A 6,498-nucleotide genomic window follows, 5' to 3' on the forward strand; every position below is an offset into this window, starting at 1 on the left:
TTTGGTGCTCGACCATCTGTTGGTTTTCTTTGTTCTGGAAACTGTTGCTGGTTGTCTGTGGACTGTGGAAAACACTTGTGGTTGTTGGTTTGTTGCTGTGTTGTTGATGTGTATCTGTTGTTGCTGTGTTTGTTGCATACTACCCAGCTGATCATTCCTTTCTTCTTTTGTTCTCTATACCAGGTACACAACCAATACACTGTCAAATGTAATTGGAAAATTGAGCATGAATACAAAAAGAAAAGACCTGAAGTTGACTTTCTTACATAGATTGTTACATTAGATATCATGTACTGTATAATAATTTTCATTCCTGTGTTGACAATAGAAGTAGCCTGTATGCCAGTGTATATCAATGTAGATTAGCTGAATAATAGTTTATATATGTATGCTGATAGGTGAAAATATTCCCAATGTAATAGGTTGTATCTTAGACTTAGTTTAACTTTGTAGTACATCCTTTAATGTAGGCCAAGCATGAAAATCGTACACTACTAGTTAAGTTCTTTCCTTTTTGATAAACTGCTTCATGTAACTGGTAAACCATGTTTTAAGACAAAGAACACAGAGTCTGCAATCTCAACCTCACGAAGGTCGAGCCCAGGTCGAAACAGACCAAGCAGGCCTGCATCGAACAAACAATGGCCCAGGTCTGGTCCATCACGCATGGGCTGGATTTGGGCCCTTAATTTCTGCTCGGCCGACTGTGTATGTGGTCGTGCTTCTGATTTTGTGCAAGCACTCGGAATTCTGTTATAGATAACTTGCAAGCATGTAATTAACTAGGGCTATCTACTGTTTTCAACTAGTAGAGACAAACGCGACAAGAAACGTATTTGCTATAGGATATCCTTTTAAAGTAAGGACGAGATGAGCCTCGACAAAGAATAAAGAAAAACGCACAAATTGCGGGGCCCTCATTAAATGTATATATTGAAGCATTCAGTCCCTAAGGTGGGTCGTTTAGCAAATCTCACGACTTCCTGGAATAATAACGCGATAGCCTCTTTAAGCGCGTATTTAATAATTTTACCTCCTTAATTCGGGTGCACATTTATGTGACCCAAATCTCAATCTCAACCGAGTCGAGATATATCGATAACCACGGGTGCATTGATGTAACGTGGTTCGAGATATATTTTTACGACGTTGTAATTCTTGTAAAAAATAATAATAACGACAAAAGCGGTTAAAAGTTAAAATTTGCACATAAGTTCATATTTGTATAAAATCGGATAATCAAGCCGAATATAACAGTTGAGCGACCGTGCTAGAACCACGGAACTCGGGAATGCCTAACACCTTCTCCCGGGTTAACAGAATTCCTTATCCGGATTTCTGGTACGCAGACTGTAATATAGAGTCATTCTTTTCCTCGATTTGGGATTAAAATTGGTGACTTGGGACACCCTAAATCTCCCAAGTGGCGACTCTGAAATAAATAAACCAATCCCATTTCGATTGTCCTTTAATTGGAAAAAACTCCCTTGCGCCCTCGCGGGTGCGGCAAAAGGAGGTGTGACAGCTCTGGCGACTCTGCTGGGGAATTCCGGCCCAGAACCACTGGTTCAGGGTTCATCTAGCATATGCGTCACCTCAACACAGCCGAACATTGTATAATCCGGGGTTTCATACCCTCATAACAACATTTAAAATCATTACTCACCTCAAACTAGCCCGAAAAGCTACTCTACAACACACTTGCCTCTCGAACCAACTTCCGAGTGCTCCAAATCTATCAAGTTCAAATTTTTATCATCAAATTATGCTAGATGAATGAATTCCAATTGAAAAATATCGATTTTAAGTACAAAATCCGAAATCAGTCAAAACCCGACCCCTGGGAATGCAACACAGAACTGGACAAACTTTATACTAAAATGTTCTTCATCATCTCACGAGTCTGTTCATATAAAGAACTCGAAAATCGGAGTTCGTTTGACCCCTCAAATCATCCCTAGAAGGTCTCATAATCTCAATCGCTAACTTCATCTTTTTCTATTGATTTTCATGAATTAAACACTGATATTTTGTTCCTTAATCACAATTAATCGAGTTTTAGGGTCCAAAATCCTTACCTCAATGAAGAACAATGATTTACTCTCTTCAAAATCACCTCAAAGCTCTTTTCCCGTTCAAAAATAGTGTAAAAGGGTTTAATGATCGTGGAGGGTTTATATAAATACTGCTCACACATTTTACTGTTCACCCGAGTTACTGTTCATGCTATTGTGAAAAATGCAACAACTTTTCTTGTAGTCTTAAATTGATCCCTTAACCTTTCGAGATCCACCCGAGGCCCTCAGAAATCTCAACAAATATACCAACACGTCCCATAACATCATTCGAACTTAGTGGAGCCTTCGAAACACCAAAAACATCAAAACACCAAAATCACATCAAATTCAAGCCTATGAACTTTGAAATTCCTAAATTCCACCAACGACGCCGAAACTATCCAAAATAACTCTGATTGATCTAAAATTTTGCAGACATCCAAAATGACATTACGAACCTGTTCCAACAGTTGGAATTCCATTCCGACCCCGATAGCCTATTTTCTATTGCCGACCGGAAATTGCCACAAACTAACTTTCGCCAATTCAAGTATAATTCTACATCGGACATCACAAAATATTACAGACACACTCCTAAGTCCCAAATCACCTAACGAAGCTATCTGGGCCATAAAATCCGCATTCCGAGGTCGTGTACAAATAAGTCAACTCTCGGTTGACTTTTCTAACTCTAAAGCTACTTTTAGAGACTAAGTGTCTCAAACCTTACCAAAACCATTCCGAATTCGATCAGACCAACCAGATACCATATAACACGGATAAACAAAGCATAAAGAAGAAGAAATGGGGAAAACAGAGTGGTAACTCATGAGAAGACTGTCCGGGTCGTCACAATAGTAATACTTTCCAAAACACAATAGTATCAAATAGTTTTCAATCAAATAAGCAACTTAATAGTCGTACGGGACGGACCAAGTCACAATCCCCAATGATGCATGCCCCCATGCTCGTCATCCATCATGTGAGTCACCTCAAAGTAGCACCACGATGTGAAAATTGGGGTTTCATACCCTCAGGACAACATTTACAATCATTACTTACCTCAAACCGGTCCAAACTCTAGCCCGCGATGTCTTTGCCTCTCGAATCGGCTTCCAAATGCTCCGAATCTAACCAAAACCAGATTCAGGCCGTCAATATAAGCTAAAGTAACAAAGCCCACACGAAAATAATCAAATTACATAAAAATATTCCAATAAAAGTCACATCACTAGAATTCTTATCCTCCCACCAGTCTATACATACCAAGAATAACAAAATCGAACCTCAAATGGCCCCTCAAATCCCCAATGAGAACTCTTCAATTTCAAGCCCTAATTCTCAAGTTTTAACCCTTAAATTCCAATAATTTCATGTCTAATAAGTTAGAAATCACCATATAATCGAGTATTGAGTTCAAAAATCTTACCTCCAAGTGTTACCCCTTGAATCTCTCTTCAAATCCTCTCAAAAAGCTCCAAACCCGTCTAAAAAATGGAGGAAATAAGATAAAAATCGTGAAGGAATGCTTATATAGTTTCTGTCCAGGCATTACCGCACCTACGACCGCAAACTCGCACCTGCGCGACCGCACCTGCAGTCTAACAGGTCGCACCTGTGAAAATCACTTATCCGCCCAAATTTGCTTCTGCGGTCGTGCGCTCACCTTACCGCATCTGTGGTTTCTGCCGTTCTCAACCTTGGTCGCATCTGTGACCCTTTCTTCGCTTCTGTGGCCCATACCTATAGTCCCCAATCCGCAGGTGCGGTTATGATAGGAACAGCAGTTGGAGCTGCTCAAACTCAATTCCAATCTTTCCGACAACCTTCCTAAATCATACCGAGGCCCCAGGGACCTCAACCAAAAATACGAATAAGTCACATATCACCATTCAAACTCATACCAACCCTTGGAACACTCAAAACAACATCGAAATACCAAATCACCCTCAGATTTAAGCCTAAAGATTTCCAAACTTCTAAATTCCGCAATCGATCCAAAAACCTGACAAACCTCATCTGAATGACTTGAAATTTTGCACACACATCATAAATGACACAACAGACCTACTCCAATTTCCAAAATTCCAATCCAAACCTGGTATAAGAATTTTCACTACCAACCGGAAAGTGCCAAAACTTCAATTTCGTCAATTCAAGCCTAAATCTACCACGGACCTCCAAAATACATTCCGATCATGCTCCTAAATCCCAAATTACCTCACAAAGGTATCCGAACCATAAAAACCAAGTTCCGAGATTATTTACTCATAAGTCAACTTCCGAATTACTTTTCCAACTAAAGTTTCCCAAAAAGAGACTAAGTGTCCCATTTCTTTACAAAACCACTACAAACCCAAACCAACCAACGCGATACGATGAAATTAGCTGAACAATACATAAAGAAGCAGAAATGGGGAAATGGAGCGGTAACGCGTGAAACGACTGGCCAGGCCGTTACAGTCTCTCTTTTGATTTGATAACTGGACTGGTTTGGAATCTATACTTTGTTACACCACCTGAATTCTTGTGTGATGAAACAATTCACAATGTCTATGATATTGTGAATGAAGGTGCTTGGGATATGGAGAAACTATATGACATATTTCCTGAAGATTTAGCCACACATATTCTAGAAAATCTTGCTCCTCCATTTGAACATAATATGTTTGATAAACTTATCTGGAACCTGGAAATAAAAGGGAACTTATCTATCAAAACAGCTTGGGATTACCTTAGAAGAAGGAAAGATTCTGCTATAACATATAAGAATATGTAGGTGAAGGGATTGTTATTCAAAATTTCATTCTTTATGTTGAAGTTGTGGAAAGGCAGACTACCTTTAAATGATGCAATACGGAGGATATGATATTTTATGCCCTCAAGGTGTTGGTGTTCTGTGAATCTAGAGGAAGAATATGTGGCTCATGTATTTTTTCAGATGAAATGCAGCCAAAAAACCGGGGAGGGGGGTATTTCTTTTCTCATGCAGTCTATCAGTAGAGGGTTTAAGTTTACACTAGGTGATCATTAAATGCTGGACAGTAGAGGTCATTCCAAGATTAAAACCTATCTTTCAAGAACTGCCTTGTATTAGTGTTTGGGAGCTATGAAAAAGGAGAAATAGCAATAAGCATGGTAACGTTATGTCATCAATAGAGTAGTGTATCAAATTAACACTAAAATTCAGTCCCTAATCAAAGTGAGGAAACCAGGTTTGATTAATGTTCAACACTGGTGGACAGATATACTACACATGATGGAAAGGTATATGCCTAAGTTGAAGGTTAATAAGGTGATCTGGGAGCTCCCTATGGATGGATGGATTAAAATAAACACGGATGGGACATCAAGGGGTAACCCTAGTAGGAGTTCAATAGGTTTTTGTATGAGGAATGAGCTTGGGGATATTGTATATGTAGTAGGAAAGGAGATAGATGAGACTACAAATACACAGGCAGAGGCAATTGCGATTCTGGAGGGTTTGAATTATTGCTTGCACCAAGGTATGGTTCAAATATGGTTAGAAATAGATTCACTATTGCTGAAAAATGTTATCCAAGAAATTTGGAAACCTCCCTGGATCATTAAGGATGAGGTTAAGGAAATCAAGAAGATGATAGGGTTGTATAATGGAAGGGTCACACATATTTATAGGGAAGGAAACAAGCTTCCTGATCTATTGGCCAATTATGCATTTGATACTGGTAATATTGAATGCCATGACTTTCATCATTTGGATACACAAGGGAGGAGGCTGGTGAATGAGATAAACTTCAATGTCCAAACTTGAGAATTAAGGTAGAAAGGAATTAGAAAGGGAGGAGGAAAGAATCATAAGTGAGATGGAGAAGAAGCAGGGCAATAGCAGGTTGGATCATTAACCTCGAATCCTTATGGAAGAGAGGTTGGTGATTACATTTGTTTTTACTAACGGTGGGTTCTTTTTTGCAGGTAACAATATTTGTCTTCATGCCTAACTATGTGGTTGAACTTCCATGGATGGTATAGCACTATGTGCTCATTCCTAGGAAGGCATACCACTGGTGAGCATAAGCACGAAAGCATGGAGAGTCTTCAATGTTCTAGGGCATGCACATTTCTGCAATCATCGATGGACTGATATCCATAAGTACTACCCTATAGTTCAAATCCCTAAGTTAATGAAGGTACACATAGGGAACAATCAATACTTGAGATACAAGATGAATCTGCCCAGTTTTTTGAGCTTGGCATTCATGAAGGATTCACTGTTTTGGCACCTAAAAACGGGAAGCATGAAGATACAAGGAAGTCATTGTCCAGTGTACTTCATTCATTCTATATTCCAAAAATGGTGCTACACCAAGAATACATTAAATGGATGCTTGAGAGCACCAGAATTTTACATCAAATATTGCAAGTACATGCACAATTACAGAACTGTAGACAATTTATACAT

Source organism: Nicotiana tabacum, chromosome 8 (genome assembly GCF_000715075.1).
Source record: "Nicotiana tabacum cultivar K326 chromosome 8, ASM71507v2, whole genome shotgun sequence".
In the NCBI taxonomy this organism is placed as follows: Eukaryota; Viridiplantae; Streptophyta; class Magnoliopsida; order Solanales; family Solanaceae; genus Nicotiana; species Nicotiana tabacum.